At 47.1% G+C, this 26,153-nt stretch overlaps 1 protein-coding gene across 1 annotated transcript in view; it reads left to right on the top strand.

The window, feature by feature from the left end:
• Adra1a (adrenoceptor alpha 1A) overlaps positions 1 to 8,535 on the top strand; it is a 75,789-nt gene extending 67,254 nt beyond the window's left edge. The window contains exon 3 of the mRNA XM_070016710.1: positions 741 to 8,535. The gene's annotated coding sequence lies outside the window, so the exon portion shown is untranslated. The remainder of the gene's footprint in view (positions 1 to 740) is intronic.
• Positions 8,536 to 26,153: the final 17,618 nt, after the last annotated feature.

Genomic DNA, 26,153 nt, shown 5'->3' with positions numbered 1-26,153 from the left:
CCCCTGCCTCAAGGGTGGCAAACTTGTAACATGGTCTCCCCCGCCAGCTTGCTACTGGGTAGAAACATGCCAGTTTTATAAGAGATTGATAATGTCACCCAAGACTTAGTGACAAACTGAGATGAACAGTGTAAATGTGGAGCTGCTGTTTGCCCATCCACAAAAACTTCTACCTTTACGCATGCCAGAAACTCTCTAAAATGGTTACAGCTAAACAAGGGATTGTCATATTTATTCTCACATGTTTACAGCTTCTATTGGGAGTTTGAGGAATTTTCCCTGAGGAGTCATGGTTAAAATGTCTCCTCTAATGTCTTCTAAAAAGCAGTTGCTCTGGGATTGTCTAAGCATCACACAAGTCCATGAGTCATTATAGGGTGGACCAAAAATGGAGATTATTCTGTGATTCTAATTGTATGCATTAAGGGCCTTAAATCTCTTAAATCTCAAAAACATCCCCCAGGCTATAGCAAAGGTTCTGGAGTAGCATTTCATCCTTCAGTTTTCTTTCTTCCACCTCTCTCCTGGCTCATCCAAAATGACCATGTGTCATCACTCGAGTACCCATATTCTTCAAAATACTGGGACTTCTGACTCCCTCATCTCTCTCTCTTGCATTGGTCTGTCCATGACAGACTGAGCTATTGGAATGCATAAATACTCTCTTTCCTGGTAGGTCCTAGCGTATGTCAGGGCTGGCTGGTGCTACACCTCTAGCAATTCTTCTATTTTTGTTTCAGAAATGAAAATCTGATGGTTGAGACAAGTTAAGGGCTTTCCTAAGGCCAGGGAGGATCCGTGACTGAAACCTTGGGTGTCCCTGTCTCCTCGAGTGCGTGTTTTCCATGGCATTCCTGCCATAGGCACGGTGAGGGGCAAGCCCTCTCACTGTGTGTTCAAAGGACAACAACTCACACCCACACTGAAAATGGCTTGTTCCTTGAGATGTACTTACAATCAGCTTTGGCACATATGCTACCAAATCTCCAACTCGGCCAGAACCAAGACCAGATAATCATTGCAAAGACTGGTGTCTACAATGGTAGCTATCAGAGTGCACAATGATTTCAGGGGACGGCGGCCCAGAAGGTGACTACGGCCTTCCAAGAAGGGCAAATGAAATTGGAAGAATGCAGAGAAGGCTGCATCGGCCATGAACAGCAAACATGAAGGTGGGTAGGACACTCACTGGGTGATGTGTTATTGACTGCCATTGACCACTGAATCCTTGGAAAATGCATCCACTCAAGATTAAACACAAATGATACAGCATCACTCACTCATTCACCTGTATTGCAACAGTTTTGTTTGGGGATAGAAGGGAAGAGATGATAGGTTTTTCCCCAGGAGTTGCAGAGAATGTACCAAGCATACGGTTTTCCTGGATGCCTTTGGGAGAAGAGTGCAGAATGTTGATCTCCTGGTTGCCAGATATCTGGGAAGTCTTTGAAAATGACGAGTTGCTACTTGTAGGCAGCCTCTACTTGCTTCTGGATCCTCTTTCAAAGTAAAAGCTGCATGTTCCATTCAACTTGGCTGCCCACGCATTGGCAATGTGAACCATCAGGCGGTCCTTTTGGTTTCACACTCTTCAGGGTGACGGTCTGGAAGTGAGAATATTCTAGAAACTGCTTAGGCTGGTAATTGTTCACTCTTTAATCACAGCTGACAAACACCCTCAATTGCTTCTGGGAGTAGTTCTGCTTAGGTTCTCGTGCCGAAAAGAAAGAAGGGAAATGATGCTACCTCTTGTATGTGAGTATTTGTTGACGATAAAAAGAGATAAGAGCTTGGCTCATCAGCAAAGGGAAAGGGAAACTCTCTAAGCAAAAGTTGGGGTGACACAAAAGAAGGCACAGGAGGCAATACTCACTGGCCCCTGATCTCTTTTGCACTGCTAGGACTTTTAGCCAAGAAGGCACCTGTGCGCAGCTCCAGCCCAGCTGGAACACGTTGCCTCTGCCCCACGTCCACAACTCTGCAGGGCTGAATCTGCCATCTTCCAAAAGCAACGGCAGCAATGGCCTCTGACCTTCCAAGGTCCCCGCCAGAGGAGTGAACGGAGATGACGGTGATGAAGGAGCAAGTTAGGATTTCAGCAAAGGATGCAGTGTGACCACGAGCATGCTCCTTCAACTTCCCAGACGCAAACACCACGCGGGTAGGCTGAGGGCCAGTCCCATCTTCTCTGTGCAGGAAAGTGTCCTCGCTTCCTCAGTGGGTTAGGAATGCTCCCCGCCTGCCAAGAATGCTGTGGGAGTGGCCTGTGGAGAGAAAAGAGGGTTGGAGGTGCGGCTCACGTGGTAGAACACCAGCCAATGAATGAAAACTAAGAGAGAGAGAGAGAGAAAACCATAGATGTGGCTCAAAGCAGGGCAGTATAGGAATGCTTTGCTTCAAATGATACACCAGGAGCTGTGCCAAAAAAGCATAATAATTACTTTGCCTTTCATATGGCTCAGGAGTTAAGACATTATTCTCTTTCTCTGTTGCTCTCTTTCCCTCTCTCTCCTTCTCTCTGTCTCTCTCTCTGTCTCTCTCTCCATATCATACTCAGTGTAGCCACATTGTAAGGTAGAAGTGATTATTGCTAAATTATGAAAAATACAGTCTTAATTAGGTTTAAAAAAACTTCAAGCAAATTTATCCTGCATCTGGAAAAAATATGCTAATAGCCCTGACTTATTAAATAGACTGAATACAGGAGATGCATTCAAATAGGAGATAGCTGAGAAGCTAAGTCAGAAATCCCTACCTGAGTTTAATGTTCCCACCTATTGCTGAAATTTTGGCTATCTCGGGTGTTTCTTGCATGGCGTAAGGAGGACAGGATTATTACCTATTCTTGGTGCACAGAGAAGTGGAAGGAGGGGGCTTGAGGATTTCTTAGAATACTCGATCTTTGCAGCTGATTGCTTTTTCTGTGACACCCCAGTGTCCCTGCCGTCCACTTTATTTCTTACCTCTCTGGCTTCTCTAGCTTGCTGTTTCGTCTCTATCTGTAATTCCAGCTCGGTTTGCACCTTCTCTCCTGTTCCCTTGGTCAGCAGTTGCGTAGTGCACATTTCATCCATGCTTCTCTTCTTAGCGAGCAGACAGGCACACATCATTCTAGTTCTTTCTCCCTTGATAAGCCACCACAGAGCCAGAAAAGCAGGTGGGGCAGGAAGCTATTCGTCTGCTCCAAAGGGTGACATGTGAAGCAAAAACCAGCTGTGACAATCACCTCAAAGTCCTCAGAAACACAAAGGTCCCAAAGGGAGTTTCAAGAATATTCTTTCTGGAATGTTCAAGCCTGTGAGTTGTTGTGCACACCCTGACCAGCAGCGAGCTACCTCCCTGCACTGGCCTCGCATTTGGCACAAAACCCCCGGGAGGCACAGACAGTCCCCAGTGTATGAGTCGGATGGGTTCCAAGTCTATCTGTTCTGAAGTCAAGAATGTGCTTTTCCAAGAGGCGTTCTTATACATGGGGAGGGGAAGATGTTCCCAGATGAACCCAAAAAAATCTATTTAATTTACACCGGGACTTGGCACACTTTCTGTAAACAGATAGATAGAAAATACCTCATGTGTTGTGGACAACACGGCCTATGTCACATGTTTTTTTTTGCTTTGTCTTTTTTTTTTTTTGAGGGAAGAAGGAACAATCCTTGAAAAATACAGAAGCATTCTTGGCTCCGAAAAGGGAATTGGAGCTAGGCACCAATGGTTGATATTTGTAATACTTAGCTGCACAGGAGGCTGAGATCTGAGGATCATGGTTTGAAGCCAGCCCAGGCAGGCAAGTCAATGAGACTGTTATCTCCAATTAACCAGCACAAAGTTGGAAGTGGCTCCAGTGGTAAAACACCAGCCTTAAGCAAGAAAACTAAAGAATGGTGCCCATGCACTATGTTCAAGTCCCATTAGCAGCCCAGAAATAAAGTGGGGGTTAGATCTAGCCAATGGGCCACTTTGCCATTCATGCCTTGAACCATCCCCAGCTTACAAGATAGTACAAACAATGCTAAACAACGGTATTCTGGCATTCAGCATGCAGGCAGCATTTATAAACGTGTCATCGACGCCTCTCCTCTGGACTAAATTCATGTTCCCATTAGCAAGTGCAGGAGTTGTTACAAATCCCTGAGTGTCTGAGCAGCTGTCAGCAGTTAGAGGAGAGCGGGCCTGCATTCTGTGGATGGCACAGGCAGGTCAACAGAAGCCCTGGTGAAATCCAGGAGTCCTTAAGCTCTTCACCCTGTGGGCAGTTTGCCCACCTCAGCGAAGACAGATGCCACTGACCAAGGCTAACCTAAAATTCCTCCCGGACTCTTGGAATGTGCTGAAGGGGAGGTCCCCATGCTTCTTTTGGCTCCATACTAGGCTATCTGGAGACACCTTGGCTATTTGGAGATACCTTGCTGCAGAGATCTGAGAGGCTGCCTAGAGCTCACTAAGATCCATCACAAACCGGGAGCAGGTAATCCTAGATACTCAAGAGGCTCAGCTTTGAGGATCATTGTTCGAAACCAGCCCAGGCAGGAAAGCCTGTGAGATTCTTACCTCCACTGAACTACCAAAACAAGAACAATCAAAGCTGGAAGTGGAGCTGTGGCTTAAGTGATAGAGCAAAAGAAGCTCAGGGACGGTGCTCAGGCCCCAAGTTCAAGCCCCAGATCCAGCACAAAAAATAAAATGAAGATGTGTCACAAGGTGCAAAGAGAGAGCATCCTCAAAGAGACAGGAGTAAGATTGCCTCTCCCCTCCTTTCTCCTTCTGCTGCTTCTGCCTTTTTCTGCAGTCTGGGTTCGCTGACCAGAGCAGCGGAGGGGGGGGGTGACTGTGGGGACAGCAGAGTCACTCCTCCCTGGAAGGGGAGAAGCCAAGAGCATGTGTTCTCATTAGGACGACCCAGGCATCTGCGGCCCCTGCTCTCTGCTCAGGTGATGGTGCTGCTGTGGTTTCCCGCCGCCCTGGCCCCTCCCTGGACCTCTCAGGTCAGAAGTGTCTCAGGTCCCTCAGTCGCAGCAGCCGCCCTCGTTGAGAGCAGCATGACCCATCAGTGTCTCCAACCCATCTAGAACTTAGGGAGAGACGATCGCATGCAAAGTTGGAGCCCACACAGGATGCAGCGAAGCCAAGTCAAAAGCTATCCCAAGCCGGGAGCGAATGTGTGGCCATGGAGCGTTTGATGTGTCCACTGGAAATACGTCCTCCTTCCTTACGCTGGTCTGCAGTCCTTTTACCAAATCCTGCCTTGTCTCCTCGCTGTCTGTTCTTGCAGGCTCATTCTGCAGACAATACAGTGATAAATCCGAAAAACTATCTTTCTACTGCAACCGGCCAAGCCAGATATTCACACACTCTCAGATGTGAAGGGATGAGGTTTCGCATCATGCTGTAGAAGGAATGTTCTAGAGAACCACTGCAGGGGTGTGGGCATGAGAAAGGAGAGGAAGTAAGACCTGTAGGGAGTGTGGGGAAATGCAAAGACAGGGAAGTTGAGCACATTCATTCCTTCCCCTGGAGTTCTCCTACACAGCCCTGAGCCTCACGCAGCTTGCTGACCTCATCTTTCCAGCTGAGGGCCCTGAGGGGTGTTGGGAGGGTATCATGGGGATTGTGATGGATCCGGGGGTCACAGTTCTGGTCTTCTGGCCCATCCTGCCTCTCTGTAACTCTGGACTGAGTTTCTACCTGTGAAATGGGAGTGCAGACGAAATGGAGGCTAGGAAAGCCCCTTGTAAGCTGAGAAAAATCTGTGAAATCACAGAGGTGCCTGCTGCACCCCGGCACGCTTCCCCCTGGCTTCCCCGCTCCTCCCGGCTGCTCTGGACATCGCCCTCAAGGCATCCACAAGCCTTTCCTCCCTTCCTTTACTCTTCATTCTAGTACAGCTTTACCCGTTTGCAAGAGTTGTTCAGCCCTTGTTTCTGTTTTCTTAGAAAGTACGTCACAAAACAAGCGTCTCATGAAGGTTCCACAAAGCTCAGGGTGGTCAGACAGCCCGGGACCAGAGCGAGCCGTGCCGGCATTGGTACCCCACTCGCAAGTCATTTATGCCATCACCATTGTCCTGTGAAAAAGTCCTACCCAAAAAAACTGTCATAGGAAAGGTTATGAGAAAAAGAGGTCATTTTGACCGCTGGAAGAAGAAACAGGACTTGACACAAGTCTGGGTTTTAAAAAAATCCCCGCAGGAAATGAGACTTCACACTGCTTGGCAACTCTCAGAAGTAAATATTTACGAGATAGAACAACAAACCCCAAGCAGGACCAGAGGCACTTGTGATTTCGGTGGGAATTCAGTCCGGTGGGGGGAGGTGGGAGGAGCTCCAGATCTATTTCAGGTCCTGCCTGGAGGGTCAGGCATTTTGGTTGGCCCTGGAAAGGAAGGCCAGGAGGCCCGGCCAGGTGTCTGGCGGGGAAGGCCTGTGCCCTGTGCTCTCTCGAAGGACCCAGTCAGCCCCCTGGCTGCTTGGGCAGGGCCTTGGCACTATCTCCTCCCTTGCCCATGCTCTTTCCTGACTCAGTGACTCAAACTTGCTTTACACGAAGGGGAAAAAAAATCACTTTCAGAGCTGAGGATCTTGGCCCTATGGTGCTTTGGGTAAACACAGCCCATGGCTATTTTGGTCTTCTGGGTTTTCAGAAGCAGCTGCTAAGTTTTGAGGAGAAGTGAAGAGACTGGTGTTGACTGGAATGGAGGTGAAGTGTTTCCAGTTCTCTCAGAGAGAGAAAGCCAGTAAGAGGTAGCCTGCCTGGCTTTGGGCCTGTCTGCACTGAGATGGCAGTACTAGCAAAGTCAGAATTTGGAAAGCTGGATGCACTGGGTTTGGAGCAAGAATTCTTACTCTAGGAAAGGGAAAAAAAACAAAAACAAAAAACTTGATCACATTGACACATGGCGGTTAATGTATTATAAGTTGGTTTTCATTCATTAAAGGTCAATCTACCCGTTTTGTCATACACTTGTTACAGGATAATAAATCTGTTCACAACTGCTGTCCTTACCTCCGTCCTTCTGAATACACCTCAGGCATCACTAAGCCTTGCCTGACTCGCGTATTTACTTTTCTTCCACTATTTGTCTGAGTATGGCACAGCTATGTCCTGACCCTGTCAACACCAAAACAATAGCTCACAAGTTTTTAATGCCCACTTAGTACATTTCCTCCTGTTGTGCTCTTAAAAGTTCAACTTGTGGTTCATGCTTGTAGTCCTAGCTCCTCAGAAGACTAAGATCCAGAGAATAGAGATTCAAAGCCAGTCTAGGGAGAAAAGTCCCTGAGACTCCATCTCCAGAATAGCCAGCAAAATGCCAGGCTGGGAGCATGGTTCCGCGGTACAGCACCTGCCTAGCCAGTGCTACTCACGCAGATACCAGGGCCGACCCCTTTGACAGCCTGCCAGGCACAAGAAAATCAGCCTGGTTGGTCACGGGAGCCAACTGTCTCTGGAGACCTTAGTCCCCAGGACCCATGAGCATGCCACACCTGCTTTACTTATCACGTTTTAGGCCCAGGGAGAGCTCAGGACCAGGACATAGTATGCACAGTGCTTTTCCTGCTACCAATTCAGATGTGGCTGAAAAATCACAAGGATTTGTTTTTTTAGCGATCTTTCTTCCCAAGACTTACTCCTTTCTCTGACACAGAGTAGCTCATCCATAAGCATAACTAAATGCTTTGGGTGTCTTCGCAGGAAAAAATGCATACAGGTCAATTCAGTGTTACATAAAGATGAGCATCTATTTGTAGTGAGAGGTAACATTGTGCAATATGTTTTTCTTTTGTCCTGCAAAAGAAAAAAAGTTATAGAAAATAATTGCACCACTGTGAGCCCCAGTGCACACCTTCCACACCGCCTTGCCAGGGAAACAAATACAGGCTAACAACTGTTCTGGCTGCCATGGTTTTCTTACAACCTTTACAATTGTTGTACTCTATAAGAACCCCGTGAAGTGCAATCCCTAGCTGTGCGTTTGTGAACTACTCCCACTACTCCAGGTTTGGTATCTGGTCACTTGACTGGAAGATCTCATGGCCCATCAGAATCTTGCTAAGAGTGTGCTACACGGAGGAGAATTCTCTCCTGCATCAGATTAATATGTTCATGTGTGTGAATTGTTATACTTGAATTACCTGCACCATTGTGTATTAATGCATATAAATGGCACCCAGGCTGTCTACAATGGCTTCGAAGCATTTAACCCCTTTGAAATGAACTCAATATCCTTCAGATGTGCTGTTTGTTCCTGAATTTTCTACACACTTTTTACAGGTCCATTTGTTTATGATGTGACGTGATGAACCATCATGTTAGTTTTATGTTTTTTTTTGTTTTGAAGAACATGAATGTACATATTACTAAGCAAATGAATAAATTATTGAGATGAGATACTTTATGAATCATGCCCACTGATAAAAATGAATTTACTTGTTTAATAAAGTGTTCAAATGACAAGAACTTATATGGTTGTTATAGATATGAATGCCATATATTTAAGTGTTCGATATTGATGTATGTTCTCCAATAAAATATTTTAAAACCCCCTCTTTAAACATAATAATGCTCTGTCCTTCATCATGATGTCTGCTGAGAGATGGGGTGGATAAGCTTTGGAAAGTTGCGGTTTGGTAGTGTATGTCCTACAAACTGACTTGAGAGCTTATTTTAGAGTTGCTAAGGATCAAAATCCTATTTCAACAGGGCTGTTGCCACCCAAAATATTTTTGGAACTGCTCTGAAATTACCATCCAAGTCAATTTATATATGGTACCTTCCCCCAAACATCACTTTTTTACTTATCACTACAAATAAGTCTTGGCCTTGACCATGAAATGTCTTTCTCAAACGTGGAAGGTGAGCTGCAGGGTGTCTTCGGCAGTCCCTGATACTGGATTCCATGGGTTCCCTGTGCTATGGCATCAGCTACCTTGTTCTAACATCAGTAAAGTCAGGGAGGTCAAACCACTACAAAAAGCCATTCCTCATGGATTCAGTGGAAAAAAGTGAATCATTTTTAAACTTTTTTTAACAGTGGAGTTCTTTTATTGGATAAAAATCTTACTCAGAAGGAGAGACACAAAAATGGAGGGACAAAGAGAAGACAAATGCAGCAATGATATTCACTGGGCACTATGTTGAACTATACAACTTGGGGGCTGGGGTGGGGTAGGGTGTTCTAGCCAGCTAAATATAACTATAAATTTACATTCAGTATTATATAATATCATGCTACCTCTATCAGTTTTAACCAAAGTATATTACATGGGAGAGAGCAAAGGAGGGGGTGACATTGTCCAAAAAGAAATGCACTCTCTACCTGACTGAGGTAACTGTAGTCCCTTGTAATAATAATAACAAAAAACCTTACTCAGAACTCTAACATGCAAAACAAAAACAGTTGTTTGAAGGTAGTGGGGAGTGAACTCAGGACCGTGCTTGAGGCTTGATAGGCAGGCCTTCTACTGCTTGAGCCATGTCACCAGCTGTTTCGTTCTGGTTAAGCAAATATTCGTGAAAATCACAACCAAAGTAGGCAAGTAAGCTAAGGCAGCCATGAAAGTGGGGCAGAAAAAAGATGGGCTGAGGGGCCCAAGCCCACCCCGCGCCTTCCCCAGCCCATTCGGAATCCGTGGAGAGCCGGTGCGGCATTCCCCGGACACCTTGGGCTGTGCTGATGGCGGTTCCGCCAGCTCCGCCCCGGCGTGCTCCGCCCCGCGGCCCGGCCCGCCGCCACGCAGGAGCGGCCCAGCAGGCAGCGGCAGAGCTTGCATCTGGGCAGTGAGCGCTGGAAGCTGCGGTTCCCAGGTGCGGGAAAGGAGATGCGGTTCCCAGTCTGGAGCAGCTACGGGAGGCGCCTGGGGGAAGCGCGGCACCCTGGGAGCCGCCCGGAGGGAGGCGCTGCACCTGGGAGCCACCTGGAGGGAAGCGCTGCATCCTGGGAGCCACCTGGAGGGAAGCGCTGCATCCTGGGAGCCACCTGGAGGGAAGTGATGCATCCTGGGAGCCACCTGGAGGGAGGCACTGCATCCTGGGAGCCACCTGGAGGGAAGTGATGCATCCTGGGAGCCACCTGGAGGAAAGTGCTGCATCCTGGGAGCCACCTGGAGGGAGGCACTGCATCCTGGGAGCCACCTGGAGGGAAGTGATGCATCCTGGGAGCCGCCCGGAGGGAAGTGATGCATCCTGGGAGCCACACTCCCGGAGGGAAGTGATGCATCCTGGGAGCTGCCCGGAGGGAAGTGATGCATCCTGGGAGCCACCTGGAGGGAAGTGATGCATCCTGGGAGCCACCTGGAGGAAAGCGCTGCACCTGGGATCCGCCCGGAGGGAAGTGATGCATCCTGGGAGCCGCCCGAAGGGAAGTGATGCATCCTGGGAGCCACCTGGAGGAAAGCGCTGCATCCTGGGAGCCACCTGGAGGGAAGCGCTGCATCCTGGGAGCCACCTGGAGGAAAGCGCTGCATCCTGGGAGCCGCCCGGAGGGAAGTGATGCATCCTGGGAGCCACCTGGAGGAAAGCGCTGCACCTGGGATCCGCCCGGAGGGAAGTGATGCATCCTGGGAGCCACACTCCCGGAGGGAAGCGCTGCATCCTGGGAGCCACCTGGAGGGAAGCGCTGCATCCTGGGAGCCACCTGGAGGGAAGCGCTGCATCCTGGGAGCCGCTCAGACGGATAAGAGGAGTGTGTCTGAGAGCTGAGCCTGCCACATTCAACAGTCAGACTAAGCTGGCTCCCTGCAATGGCCTAAATCCGGGAGAGATCCTGGGATGAGGCCTCCCTCCGCTGCCAGGGTGAAGCCAGGGCTAGGGAGGTCTGCGGCCAGGACGCTGGTGACCGGAAGCGGTGGCACACTGCCTGCGTGGTCAGCACCGAGAGCTCGCGAGGAAGAACGGTAGGTCTGGGCTCGCGTGGCGAGGGGACCGTGTCAACTCATGATGCAGAGAAACAGGAAGGGGCCTGCTTCCAAATCCACTTCACACCGCAGTGGCTTCACGTCCTCTGTTTTACCCCTGTCTCTTAAAGGCCCCGCCATCTACCATTGTGCCCGGGCCAGGGGACCAAGCTCTTAGCTTACAGGCCTTTGGAAGATACCTCACATGCAACTGTGCCCTATCTAATTTTCACAGCCAGCTTTTAATGTCCACAACCTGTCCCTTTTATAAACGAGGCAACCGAGATGTCTCACCATGAAGTATGCTTCCAGTTTCTAAGCTATTGGATGCCAGCATCAGTCTCTTCTTCCTCGAATAGCTCTAGTGCATGGCAAAGAAGAGAGAGAAATTTGCTGTATTGTAAAACATTCAAATGTTGCCCTGAGAGCAGTAGATGTCTTTAAAGTCTCCACTGCATATAGTAAAACGCTTAATAAAATGTCTAATAGGATTTCTTTCTCCAAACATACTACTCAGAGTTGACAGTATACTCACATCTTGGAATTGGATCACATGGCTTTAAGAAGTGACAAGATATTTAGACTTAGGGCAACTCTGACAGGTGGCTTTAGTCAGCCTGCTGGTCTCCTGATCCCCAGGCAAGAACTGTCAGCTTCACACTCAGCTTCACACTCTTCCTGTTCTCAACCAAATCAAGCAGCCATGGAACTAATTCCAGGCCTCGGAGTGAGCTGATAGCGCCTGACTTCCAGACTGCCTAGGTAGAGGCTGACCAAAGGCCAGCCCCTGCACCCAGACTTGAAAGTTACTGCTCCCTCTGCAGCCACTTCTCAGTTCTCTTAGGACTCCGAGATGGAATTCCCCAGATAGTACATATAGCTTCTGGAAAAATCTCTGCCCAGAACCCACCGTCCGCAACACTCTGTAATTACTGCATGAGCCCCAGAGGTAATACTCATGCACTGCATTAGATAGTGACTGGAGAGCTGCTGATTCAGTCTCTGCCAGCTACTCAATGCAAGGGATCGTGTCCCGTCATGACAAATGTTTAATGAGAGAAGAAAGGGACAATCCTTATGGGGCTCAGGACCCTGTGGACAGTTAGAACTATGGAGTTGGGAGAAAATTTACATGCTGACAGCTCACCTGTGAGGCTGAGGAGAAGACACTAGAAAAATGAAAGACAAGTGCTTCACATCTTGGGGCACGGTCCCTGTGAGCTTCTTTGGACTGAAATTATCTGACATACACAGTAGGAAAATAATCACCTTGGTGGGCAAGCATTAGTTTTGAGTTACTTGGCACTGAGTTCTGTGCAGACAGAATCCTCAGCTGGGACAAGCGGAGAGACACCCCACCATCTTGTGGATTACGTTCCCAAGACCCCTAGTCTCAGAGCCTGGGTGGTCCTGGGCTTGATTTTAGAGCTTGTTCCAGTCCCTTCCCTACTCCCTTCATGTAAACCCAGCCAGTGGCAAAGAGGCCTTGCAGTTCGGGGAGTCCGGGTACAGCTACACACTGAGCTGGAGGGAGACTGAGGCAAGGATGGTGTGAGTCAGGAGCTGCCTGCCCAGCACAGGCTGGAATTTAATCCTGCCTGCCAGGGCAGCCACAGGGTTTATTTGTCCAGGTAGGAAGGAAAACACACAGTTAGTTGATTCTCATTACTCACAGTGTTCTCTGAAGTCCCTGCACATACTAAGTAAATATGCAGCCATTGCTCCAGGGAAAATACAGGGTTAGGTTATTCTTGCCAGCCTCTGGTCAGGGATATTGTTAATTGGTGAATCTTAGTGTGCTTTGGTGGTTTTTTAATTATTCTTTTAAAGGTGATGTACAAAGTTGTCACAGTGATAAGTCAGGTAACGAGTACAGTTCTTTTTGGACAATGTCACCCTTGCTTTGTTTTTTTTTTTAATAGCACATTACCACTGACTAGGTCATTCATACAGAAAACACACGGTCCGGGAAGCTGAGAAACTCCACATCAGGGTGCCAGCATTTGGCTTCCTGATATCCTGCCCACGACACCAGGAGAGAGGTGGGAGAGAGACAGAGAGAGAGTGTGGCATCCTTGTCAACACACTGCTCCCAACAGGTGGAACCCACTCGTGACAGAAGGGTCAGGCCCTTCTGCCCTGGCCACCTCTTACAGGACCTCTCTCAACACCACTGTGCTGGGGGCTGCACTGCGGAAGCCAGAGCATCGTGTGTGTTTTGGCTTTGAGAAAGCTTATTTGCGATATATTGCTGGGCACTCACATCCAGCTCAGCAGCAGCATCGTCAGTCATGAAAATAGCTCAAGAGGCCTTGTAATCTCATCCAGGACTGTGACAGCCACCGGCACTCAGAAACTATCGACAGCACTTCAGCTTTGCCAGCGACGGCCCTTGTGAGCAGCAAAATCTCCAACTAATGTACAAAACACAGTAATCGATCAATAGGCCACATACATGGGGAACTTGTGCATGTATGTGCACTCTCCCGTTCACCTCGCTCCCCCCCATATTACACCTGTATTATTTTCTCAGTTGTTAAGTATCTGTGAGTTATTGTGAATGCTTTCCTTCAATCTGGAATCTGCTTTAATGCACGATGTGAGGATAAACCTCTCTAGGTTTCTGTATTTTTATTTTTTTTAATATCGAATTGTTCCAGCAAAATCAGGTAGCTGGCTTTCAACCCTTGTCATTGCTGCTACAATTCCACTTGGAATGAACTTTTATAGATGTATTTTCCATTATCCCCAGAGATCTTCGAATTAAATTTATCCCAATGTCACAATAAATAACAAGTCAAGAAGTCATTCATTTATTTTCTGTTTCCAATTATACTTCATTCTCTCCTCCATCTCAGCTCAACAGAAAAATTAATTTAATATGCTCCAATAGGCAATAGCTCATCATCATGGAAAGTTTCTCACTTTTTATTTTCTACCAATTTCACAGCTTCTTCTCCTGGAGAAACCAAGGCACTACTGACCAAATCTCCCAGCATCCTTTTCATATGGGCCACACAGGTGGTTCTGAAGAGCTCCCATGCCTGGCTCAACCATTGCTCAACCCCGTAGAGACTCTGCAAGTACTGGGTTTAGAAGCTCCTGCCCTATGGCATGCCCTATGACTGTGCCCCCAAAGTGGACTTGGCCAGCCCTAGATACCCATAATCACACTGTCCAAACTCTGGTTCTAGGACTCCCCACTCTGCAGACATCAAACTTCTGTATTCCAGGAACAGATGCGACCCCTGTGGCAGCTTCAGAAACAGGCATGTACTGCCCGTGTGTCAGGATACCCCACAACACGCTCATGCAGGGGAACCCAAGGGGAAGCCCCGCTGCAGGGCTTAGACATGCAGTGGCCTGACACCCACTCTCAGGAGGATCAGCAGTCATTCTCGTCCTGTCTCTAAGTAGATGAAAGATCCCAGGCTCTCTCAACTATTGCTGTGTTCTCTTGGGGCTTCCAGCCCATGCCAGAGCGCAGGCCTGTGTCTTCCCTCCTCTGACATCAAGTCCTGTTCATTTGCTTGCCTCACTAGTACTGGCTGAGTCTACTTCCTTCTTTTTTTCTTTCTTTCTGTCTTTCTTTCTTCTTTCTTTGACACTGGAATTTGAACTCAGGGCTCACTCTTGCTAATTGCATACTCTACCACGTAAGCCACATCCTGTCAGATACTGTCTCAAGTATTTGCTTGAGGAGGGCCTGTACCTATTGCTTCCTAATAACTGGAATTACAGGTATGAGCCACCATCCTAAATCTATTTCTTTTGGCATACCACTGGTTAAGTGGATTAAGAAACAGAGTAAAAGGAATAAAGAGACCAGAGTAATAAGCGCTAAACCGTCTTTGGTCTTAAAAGGCAAACCTGAAGGGTTCTCTACTTGAGCTGAATCCACTCTGGCCTTTGAATTGCATTTTTGCTCAATGCAGATCCATCCTGCTGAGCTGGGGAAAGTGCCTACATGTGAGCCACTTACCCAGATGGCTCTGCTCTAGCCCTAGAATTGAGTGCTCACTCCAGCGATAGCAGAGCCAACTCTGAGAACGGCTCCTGCCACAACTGCCACAACTGAGAGTCACAGGAGAGCACCTGTTCACCTGGCAGGCACTGGAGGCGCTCTGCCGCACCCTTCAGGCTCCCTGGGAGGGGACACACCCTTACAGCCAGCAATGGGTGACCGTTCTGATGATTCTGTGGGTCAGAATCAGAACACTTCACAGTCAGCTTTGTCCACAGTTGTCCCTGTTGTATCTCTTGGCCATTTAAGCAAAAATGATGAATCCAAGCTAGTGATGGATAATCATTACTAATGAGAAATTGGACCAACTCCCTCCCTGGCCTCCTGCCAAATCAACCATGCCCCTCTCTGCTCAAAACTCTCCAATGACTCCTCATTATCCCAGGATAAAATCCAGATTAACAAGCCCCTGGTTGAATGGCCTCCTTCTCCGTCCCTTGAGCTCCCAGACCTCTGTCCTTCCACTCCTTCAACTGCTCTTCCTGCTTCTGTCTGGAAAGTTCCTCCACTCTCCACATCTGCCCAGCCTCTTTCTACTCTTACCTTAGAGGGAACACCGCCAGCCCCTTCCATCTGATGGAGGCCCCAAGGCCGGAGCAGATCCTCTTTGAACATTTCCTACTGCATCTTCTGCTTCTTTGTAGTACTTATTAAATTACAGTTAAATAAGTTATCATTAAAATTCCACTTCTAGGACTCTCCGCTCTACAGACACCAAACTCCATGGATGCTCAGAGCTCTTCTATGCCATGTCCTAGTATTGATTTCTAGAAAACACAGACATGTGCTCTTATATACTGGGATAGTTTGTAATACCTGGTACAGTGTAAGTGTAATATAGATCATTGTTCATGGCACAATTACAAGAAAAGATGGCTGACACAATTTTCCCCCAAATGTTTTTGATCCACGGTTGGTGGAATGTTCAAGAACAGATCATCAGCTGCATGTGGCCACCATCTTTCCTTGACCAGAAGGTAAGCTTTGTGTGGTGCGGTGCTGACTGTCTGTGGGAATTCCTGGTGTGACACAATGCCAGGCACACAGCGAGAGCTTGAAAGTGTCTGCTGATGAGGTAAGTAAGTTCAATGGAGTCTTGATCTTCATATTAAGCAAAGAACTCCTGTTTCTTGGCCCACGCTGGCTTCACATTTTCCTCTTCCTCCTGCAAATGCTGGTCTCAGCCCTCCTACGTGATTTGGTCACTCTGTTAAGCCCTCCCTAGCCAGCACCACACAAACCAGCATCAGTCAGCCAAGCCCCATCCCTCCACATCTCTCATGGTCATTCCCATGCCGTGTTTTCTCCTCCTGTCCCATAAATCAACTCTCCCTCTCTTCCCACTAGCCACCAGCTTTGACCTTTGGAATGCTGCTGTTTTTCCTAGAAAGCTCTTTACTTTGAGTCTTTCCATTTCCTAACAAATGGGGCAATGTCATTCTTTCTGATGGAGGCATAGAGTTCCATTGTGTATATATACTACATTTTCTTGATCCATTCATCTACTGAGGGGCATCTGGGTTGGTTCCATTTCTTAGCTATGATAAATAATGCTGCAGTAAACATAGTTGTGCTGGTAGCTTTAGTGTGGTCTTGTTTTGATCATTTGGGTAAATGCCCAAAAATGGGATTGCTGGGTCATAGGGGAGCTCTATGTGGAGTCTGTTGAGGAACCTCCATACTGCTTTCCAAAGTGGTTGAACAAGTTTACACTCCCACCAACAATGCAGTAGGGTTCCCTTCTGGCCACATCCCCTCCAGCATCTGTTGTTATTAGAATTCTTGATTCTAGCCTATCTAACTGGGGTGAGGTGGAATCAAAAGAAAACGGAAAGCATTTAAATTCTCCTTGTAGCACACCACCTTTGCCTTTGCCAAGCTGATGCACCACAGCACACATCTTCCTGGGGAAAGCGTGGAAAAACCTCAGGCCTCACCAAACTGCATGCTCCCAGTTAGCATTAGCCACATTAACTCTGCAGCCCTGCAGCTCCATGGCGACCCACAAGGGAGAGAGACATGGGTAGCAATGAAGACTTAGCTAAGGATCTGGACTTAGACAAACTTGCATTCAAATTCTAGGAGAAGGTTTACCAGCTGTGACCCCAAGCAATCCTTTTATCAATAGAAGCCAGGTGTGGCCCCGCGTAACCAAGGAGCTGGCAATGCTCCTCACAAGGGCACTCAGGGACACGATGAAATGGAAACATCCATAGGCGTTTGCAACACTCCAGCCCTGTACAAGGCAGTTGCTGTGGTGTCCTTGGGTTGCTCATAGAATCAGATCTCATGGCCTACTCCACGCAGGATCCTTCTTCCATCATCAGATTCCTGCACTCAGGGGGAAGGACGGAGCAAATCATGCTGATTTGTTGAGCAGGTCGGTAAGGATTCATTCAATCAAAGAAATAGTCTCACTGAATGTCATCATACAATGTATTTGTAAGTATAACAAATAGTCATGTCTTCTAAATTTTCTATGATGATTTGAACTTCACATTAAATCTGATTTTTTTTCTATCAGTAGTGTTTGTCTTAATTGGTTTTCCTTTGCTATCACTGAATACCTCTGACGGGGTAATTTATACAGAATTTAGGCTTATTTATCTCAAGGTTTTGGAGGCTAGTAGGATTGAGATTAAGGGGATGGATTTGGTGATGGCTTTAATAGTGACACGGGGTGTCACAGAGAGAGGGGGAGGGGGTACAAGTGACCGGTCAGCTGGCTTTTGTAACAGGCCTGCTCTCCAGCTGACCCATTAGACCACAGTCCCATCGGAAAGGTCCCACCTGTTTGTACTTCTTAATGTCTCACAAGTGGGGATTAAACTTCAGAAAGAGTTTTGATAGGGTATTCAGATCAAAGAAGTGTTCATGCCATAGAGATGGACTGTATGAGAAGTCAACACGGGTGCACGGAGCATGGTGACTCACACCTGAGTCACAGAGATCAGGGATCACCATTTGAGGCCAGCCCTAGTAAAAAGACCCCATCTCAACTGAGCATAACGGTGTGTGCTTGTCTCCACTTTAAGTGAGGAAGATCATGAAACACTAGTCCAAGTTTTTAAAACAAAATGCAGATGTCTATGTTTAAAAAAAAAGAAATTGACAAAGGGAAACTGGATAGTCTCTGATAAAATAAAACCAGTCTGCTCTGTTCCACTTTTCCAGATCCTGACACACACCTAGAATCCTTGCCATTTCCTAGCTTGGAGCTGCAACACTCTAATCTCTGCCCAGCATAATACTTGACCAAATATTTGGGCACCCCATGGCCCAGGCAAGTGATACATAAAATTAGCCATCACAGAGAAGACCACAGGGCTAGTATTTGGTCCCAAATCTAATGAATAATCCAATCCTGAAAACAAGAGACTGGGAAATGTTGAACCTGAGTCTTCTAACATATTTATTCTAGCTATGGCTGAAGCGAGTTACTTTCCCAGAATCCTTCTTGGTGATGGGTGGGAATGTTACTCTTCCTCTAGCAGCTCCTGAAATGGGAGCAATCATATGGAGCAATGTTCATTACCAAACCAAGTTAACAACGGAATAGTAGTTGGCCTCTTATCTTCTCAACCCACATCCCCGATGCAACAGGCTCTAACAATCTATGCCTAATGGAGACTGGGAAATCAGCTCACGGATTCCAAAAGTAATGCTCTGAGAATCAAAAATCTGTGCTGGTATACTGGAGAATCTGGAGAATAGCTTTAGCTCTAGTGATTCAGACCTAAACCCTATGCTATCTTTGCATATAACATATAATAAATGAATGTTGAATGAATGCCTGCAGAACATCCATTTTTACTTTTATGCTCACACTGCTAAAATACTCATCTCCTTTGAGTGTTTTATTGTGCTTCATCATATGAGATTTATAGAAGAGAATAATACCTAGATACTATGATAAATGCTGTGAATGGAAGTGCAATGAAAATAAAAAAAAACTTTATCAGCACAATAATCAGTCTTCCACTCCCTCTTCCGTGGAGCTCTGCAAAACGTCTTATCTAACACCACATTATTTATACTTGGATCAAAAAAGTTTTCCCGTGACATCCCCCAGTGTCTTTGGTTCCCATTATTTTGGGATAAATTCATCCTGTGCTATACCTATGAATCTTCAGCGACCATGTAATTCATTTCTTACTCATCCATTATATGCTGAGCTGTGAACTGCAATTCACGGGCTTATAAATCAAGAATGTGCCGTTGTGCCTGTATTTGTCAGTGTCTTGCCAGGTAAACGCACATCACTCTAAATAACCAGATGAGCCTAGAATACAGAGGATTGCACTCAATTGCACAGTCATGGCTAGAAGAAAGAAGGGGGTAGGGAAGCAAAAAAAAGAGGAGAATTTTCACCCAAACTTCAGGAATCTGCTTTTACTCCTGCCTGAGACCCCTTGGCTCCCTGGGTACAGATCTAGTCATGGCATTGATCTGCTACTGGCTATCTGCTGCTGGCTGTGGACAGGACACCAGGGGCCCACACACTGTCTGGACAGCTGTGTCTAGAACCCACTAATGCCCAAAACCCCTCAGCCACCTGCCAGCAGCTTCCCCTGCTCCTGTCTGCCTTTCTGGATACCTAGGACTGACCTCCAATGAACACAAATATGCCTGAACTTGTCAGGTTTTTTTTTTAAATAAGCTACAATATATGCAACTTAATTTGACTTTCAGATAAACAGTAAATTTTAGTACAAGTACGTGCCAGGAGTCATACATTCATTTTTCTCTGACCCAGGAGTCTTCCGTGAAATCAGTAGACTCTAAACCAGACCATAGCAGTGTCCCTGAAATGTTCCCAGACTAACTTTGTTGCTTATAAAGCAGAGAAATCCAGTCCTTGGCCTGACCTTGAGCAGCCTCAAGCAATAGGCCCCAGCCTTCCAAGTCCAATCTTCATAGTGAAACACACAGTGACACTTCCTGAAGCTAAGTTGTTCCTGCCCCAGCCACAGCTGGGCAGGTCTCTTGAGAGGAGGAATCTGGTTCAAAGGCTCTCACTAGCCTGTGCCTATACATGCCCTGTGTGCCATCTACTAGAAACAACCCATTTCAAACAACTGAGAAACTTCAGTGAATCCATTGCTTGTCTCTCACTATTCACTTGATCGTTGTGCTGTGGTTCTAACCACCGGACATTCAGTTGAGAGCCCAGCAGAAGGCTGGCTCATCTGCACAGGTGCAAGTATAGTCAGACAAGGCCCAGTGTAGTAGATGAGATTCTTGACAGCAAGCAACAGCAACCGCCTCTCAACTAACCTGAATACATTAAAGGGATCTCAACAAGCTCATAGACCTGGCAGGAAGGTTAAAGAAGCGTCTACAAAAGCATCGGGGTCGGTCAAGTGGATCCATGGAGGAACATGGCTGTGGTCGTGATGCATCTGCCACACAAGGACACCATTCTTGATCCAATTCCTCTGCTGCTGGCCGTCACAATTGCTGGCGGATTACTATCCATGGTCCACACTAGTAATCCCCCACGCTCCATCCCACAGGACAGTGTATCATCTCAAGCTGCAAATTCAGAGTTCCAGGATGACTAAGCTAACGTTGCATAAACACATCTGTCAGACATGGAGAGGGCCATTTCCGTGCTGACTGCTACATTGCCTTCTCTCTGTTGACACAGGGCTGAAGCTTCCCGTGTTGGCCAAGTAATAGGCAGAGATGTGTTCTGAGTCATTCTTGAAGGTGGAGATGGGCTCCGATGGCCTTGATGGATCGGTTGGAGGGGGCTAGGTGAAACAGAATGTTTCCTGCTGGTCCTACTCCTATTTCTCAACAGAGTGTTGTAACAGAATTGACATGTAATTCGAGGAATAGATCGGTATATAATCATTGATGCAGGATGTCAATTTGTATAACTACTTTGGACAATAAGTTAGCCAATCCATGTCCAAATTTAAAATGTATTCTCTCAGGTCCCAAAAGTCAGTTTCTGTACATTCGTTCTGCATCCAACACCATACTCTTCCCCTAAGCTCTGCCTGCAGCCTTGCTTACAGCACTCTGTTGAGATCTAGACAACCTTCAATCTATTGACAGAGAGCTAGTCAAAGAAATGTTGGAACATGCATCTATGAAATATTATATAACAATTTTACACACATTTTAAGGTAAAAGGTGAGTCCCGCTGTGGAAAACAATATGCATGTAGCCTTTTTAAGCTAACACTATAACTGGGTAAGTTTTATATCAGACTTTGAGGTCTATAGTTGTCTCATTAAATAGCTAACTATGTTCTAATCCATGTGCTTCCTCAACAGGTCCCACATAAGTGGGCACTTTGATTGCTCATCCGATTTTGATAGTACAAGACAATCTTCAACCAAGGCTCCTCTGCGTGTCTTTACATAATACTGGCAGGATTGCTAAAGAACCTATTTCTTGAAGAGACATTTGTCCAAGTACAAATGTATATTTATCTGTTTGTGGCTACAAATGGGTCTGTTGGTGGCATGATGGATTTTTTTTTTAATTCTGGCTCACCTGCATTGTGTAAACTTCTGCACTGAACATACAACTTTTACAACAAAAAGAAAAAGGTTAATTGCTTGAAAAGAAGATACTTGCACTTTGCTCATAGCTTTGATTGCTTTGAGATGTTCCCTATAAGGAAATTCTCCCTACTGCTCAGCACTTTCCAACGGAGGTATTTTAGAAATGGATGTGAGCAAGATTTGTCCGTTGGAATTGGTTGGTTGGTTGGTTAGTTAACCAGATAGTAGGTTGTTGACAAAGTAGTTTTTGGGCTACTGGTTTTGTGGGGTCAAAAATGACTGGGAGGAGGCTACTGTGATTTGGTAGGTGGGGCTAAGTATGCTAATGCCTTGAATCCAGCAATGGAAGGCCGAAGAAGAATGTGTCCTGGGAAACTCTGAACCCATTTTCAAACATTGGATCTGTTCCTTGGGTCTCGGTGTCAAACCGTCACCAGCCACCGTGCCTGGAGCTGCAGCCTGGAGCTGCTCCTTGAGATGCAAGCTGACAACTTCAGAGAATGGAAACAACACATCTCCAACGGCGGGACTTCGCATCTGACCGCAGGCCATGCGATGCCTTGGAACTGAGAAGCTCCTTGTGTGGCTGGAGCACGGGAGTAGCTCCTGTGACAGCAATCTGATGACTCAACCCATTCAGTCATTGAATCATCGCCCAACACTCGTGTCCTGTGAGGAGTGAGAAGTGAATCAAAACTCATCCAGCCTGAACTTCAGTCCAGTGGAAGAGAAGCCGGGCGCCAGTGACTCACACCTGTAATGGTAGCTACTCAGGAGGCGGAGATCTGAGGATCACAGTTCAAAGCCAGCTGGGCAGGAGAGTTGGTGAGACTTATCTTCAATTAACCAGCAGAAAACCAGAAGTGTTATTGTGGCTCAAGTGGTAGAGCACTTGCCTTGTGCTGAAGAGCTCAGAGACAGTGCCCAGGCCCAGAGTGAGAGACAGAGACAGAGACAGAGAGAATGTACTTCCTAATGGAGTGGAGTATAATACCAAAATTGCCCTTTAACACCAAATGGAGTGTTTTAGGACAGGAAGTCAGGGCCTCTCCAGAGAGAATGGGCTCTTGAAACCCATTGGAGTCTTGAAACCTCTTGGAACCAACCACCAATTTTTCAATGGAACAGTGCGCACGAGTCCTTTCTATCCATCGGTCAGGGGCCCTGCAGCAGAAGGGCTCCTGCTGCAGCCTGAAGTCTGCAGTCTTGACTATTTTTAGGTGAAGCCAGAACTGTAGTATTTCCACGTCCCCTGCTGCTCTCTGCAAACCCGAAAGGAGTCTGTGAAATTCAATTATGAAGCCTCATTTTTGTTCTCCTAGCCTCCTAGCATTCCTTGAAGTGCTCTGCTTCCATTAGCGCGCGCTCAGCAGAGCCGCGTGGCCCCAGCTGCCTTGCCCGAGGTTCTGGCACACAGATAAGCTCCAGACATGCCTTATACCATTACCTCCCACCTGTGTCTGGGTCTCAGTGCTATCCCTGCTGCCTAGAAAGAGGTGGACAGCAAGAAGGGAGCATCCACTAAGGAGGTGCGAAAGAGAGGACTTGGGAGGGCAGAGAAACAATCCTGCCCTCAAAATCAGTTCATAAATGGAGACAAGGCTGCCATTTCTCCAGGGAGATACTTCCTACCCTCTCGATGAAGACCAGTGCTATAAAGGCACAAAAATGTTATCCTCAAAGCTTTCTGATGGTTCCCCCCGGGGGAGCTGGCCCCATGGCTGGAGATACTTTAATTAGAATCTCGTTGTTGTAATAGGCCTAGTGCAACAATGACCTTGCAGAACAAGACACACACACACACACACACACACACACACACACACACACACACACACACACACACACACACACACACAAAGAAACAGCCTTCCTCATTGGCTTGAAATCTTTTTTCTTTGCCTGGGGACATCTGGCAGTAATCATAATTTAACTCATTTGGACTGAATGAATGGTGTCTTCTTTCCTCCCCTGTGCGCAAACCCTCAAGTATGGCCATTAGAGGCTCTCACGTGTCATCCGATGCTGCTCTTTGCCAAGAAAGTCCTGTTCCCTATTTTTAAGCTCTTAGAACAGTCCCATTTTAGGATATTTTCTATCTGGACTAGCTTTCCGATCATCTGCATCACCTGTTTCCCTTTTTCTTCTTTTTGTAAAGAAAAATGATTTATCTTCCTTGGGCACTGGGTTTGCCTCTCTGGTCTTCTGTTGGAAAGCCCTTGGGTTTCTGTTCAACGTTGTTTCTCCCGCAGCTGAGAGGGTAAGAGTCTCCCCAGCTGTTACCTACAATGACAAGGTGGCCAGCACCTTGCGATCTTTGGGCTGGCGGAGTTGCTCTCTATCTTACTTGTGGTGGGTTTCAGAGAATTTATGCTTGTGCTGACATCGTGGACTTCGTTGTAAATTCAAATGTCTGGGCCATATCTAGACTAATTAACTCAGAATTTCTGAGTGAGAGCCAACTATTCGTGATTTTTTTTAAATGTCCCCTGAGTCTCCAGAGAAACTCAGAATCGGAGACCAAGTGAATAAGGTTTGCCATAGAAGTTATTTTATCAAATAGCTGCCCATCAAATTCTGTCTGTCAACTCTTGATTTGGGGCCTTGATTCTCCAAAATGATGTGCTACCTTATGGCCAGTATAGAGTTCTGCCTCTGGGGCTGCTACTCGGAAGTAGACCTGGGAGACACAGAAGGGACTTGGAGACCCCTATCTCCAAGTCCATGGTGACTGCTCATCCCAAGCCACTGAAAGTAGCAGATAAAGACCTAGCAGTGGCGATCAGAGAGAAGGAAGAGCTGTGTGCCAGCTCACAGTATGCATCAACCAGATGGGGCTACAGTACTCCCAGACACTACTCTGGCTGTGTCTATGAAGCCATCACAGTATTTTGAGGATGGGATGAACATTTAAATCAGATTACTCTCCACAGGGTGAGTGACCTGGTCCACACTGTTGGAGATCTGAGTGGCATAAGAAGGCCACTCTTCGTGGCCTCTTTCTATGTCTCCAGCTGCAGTCTTCAGGAAAGAACGTACCCTGAAGTCCTCCTCCCTCCTCCCAACTCCCAGCTCTCCTGGGTGCCCAGCTGGTTGACTCTCCCTACAGATCCATCCACCTCCTTAATTGCTTGAGCCAAACTCTTACAATAATAAAGCACACACACACACACACACACACACACACACACACACACACACACACACACACACACAAAGATTGGTTCTGTTCCTCTGGCTAATACACATCTCTTAAAATTCAATTCTTTTAGCATCTTAAAGGTAATAAGAAACCACTGACTTGGACTTTTCTAGAAAAGACTTGCGAGAACGTGGTTAGACTCACACCAGTCCACTGCTACGTACCTCCGTGCCCAAGACACCTCCTCCAAACTTCAGCACAGGAGACCTCACTTTGCCCTGCTTTCTGGTTCTCTGCCCCAGAGGTGGACAGCAGTCAGGAGAGGGAAGAAGTCCCCTCACTGGACCTTCCTGGAACCTAATAAATAGAGCTCTTGGAAACAAACTCAGAAATGACCTTCGACTCATTGCTTGACCACTGCTTCCATTCCTCTTATTCTCTTCCTGCCTGGGATTCTCTGCAAGTCTGCATTTGGCGATCCCAGCTGCCCTTGGTAGTTACCCGCCTACACCACATCCAGGCTAAAAGTCTCCATGCGGTGCCTCTGCGGTCCGGAGGGAGGAGAGCATGTGTCGTCCAGTTCACCCACTGTTCGCCCGTCCACCCTGCAGCTCCCTCCTTCCCTGTGGCTCACAGGCTGCCCTCAGGCCTAGCTCTGTTTACCCTGTTTACACTGCCCTCCTTTCGCCCCTGAAGCTGTCTCCCCCAGCTGTTTTGCAAACAACCCCCTGCCCGTCCTCTGCTCTTTCAGTGGGTTTTTCCCACCGACCTCTCCATCTGAACCCTCCAGAAGACGCCCGTCCCTCCTCTCCCCAGTGCAGCCTCATCAGCCCCATCACCAACTTTATTCAGCGAAGAGGAGGTACTCACCTAGACTGGATGTGTGTTCTGACCTTGGTCCTGAACTCGCTCCACGAAGGTACTGGCTGCGTTTTGTTTTCGAATACGCAACAAGAGAATTGATGTCTTTGGCTCTGGGATCCATTTCCACATCTAGGAAGCTTTTATCCGATGTGAGTCTGTTTCGCTGAGCTGTAATCAAATTTGATTTGCAGTACCTAGCGCTCTGCTACCGTGAACAAACGCAGCATCTAGAAAAGTTCAGCTCCCCAAATGGAGCGCTGTGGAGTTCATTTAGTCTCTGCCTCCACATAGACTGTGTAATGGGGGCAGGGAGACCTCCTCCCACTCCCGCCTGCCAGGCAGGTGCTCTAACGCTTGAGCTGCACCCCAGTGTGCAGTCCCTTTGACCCTGAGCTTTATCACTTGAAAACGGAAACAGACGTTTTATAGAAGAGGAATCACGGAGCCAGTATAGGTCTTCAATAGCATGATGTTCAAAAGATGTACATCAATATTACATTCCATTACCATTTTATGCCAATCTGGTGAGAAATATATATATAATTGATACAATGCCCAGTGTTGAAAATTGTGCTTAAACTCACCATTATTTTTCTCAGGGATTCCTAAAACCTTAGGTAGAACATAAGTACATGATTTCCAGAACTCACTTGCTCATACCTTTTCTTCCACCTGCTGTGAATGACAGGGCGCAAGTTCAGGTTTATCTGTGA

Source organism: Dipodomys merriami, unplaced genomic scaffold, assembly GCF_024711535.1.
Source record: "Dipodomys merriami isolate MVZ:Mamm:240054 unplaced genomic scaffold, mDipMer1.0.p SCAF_12, whole genome shotgun sequence".
Lineage (NCBI taxonomy): Eukaryota > Metazoa > Chordata > Mammalia > Rodentia > Heteromyidae > Dipodomys > Dipodomys merriami.
The sequence above is the reverse complement of the archived record's forward strand: the minus strand, read 5'-3'. Positions and strand labels throughout refer to the sequence as shown.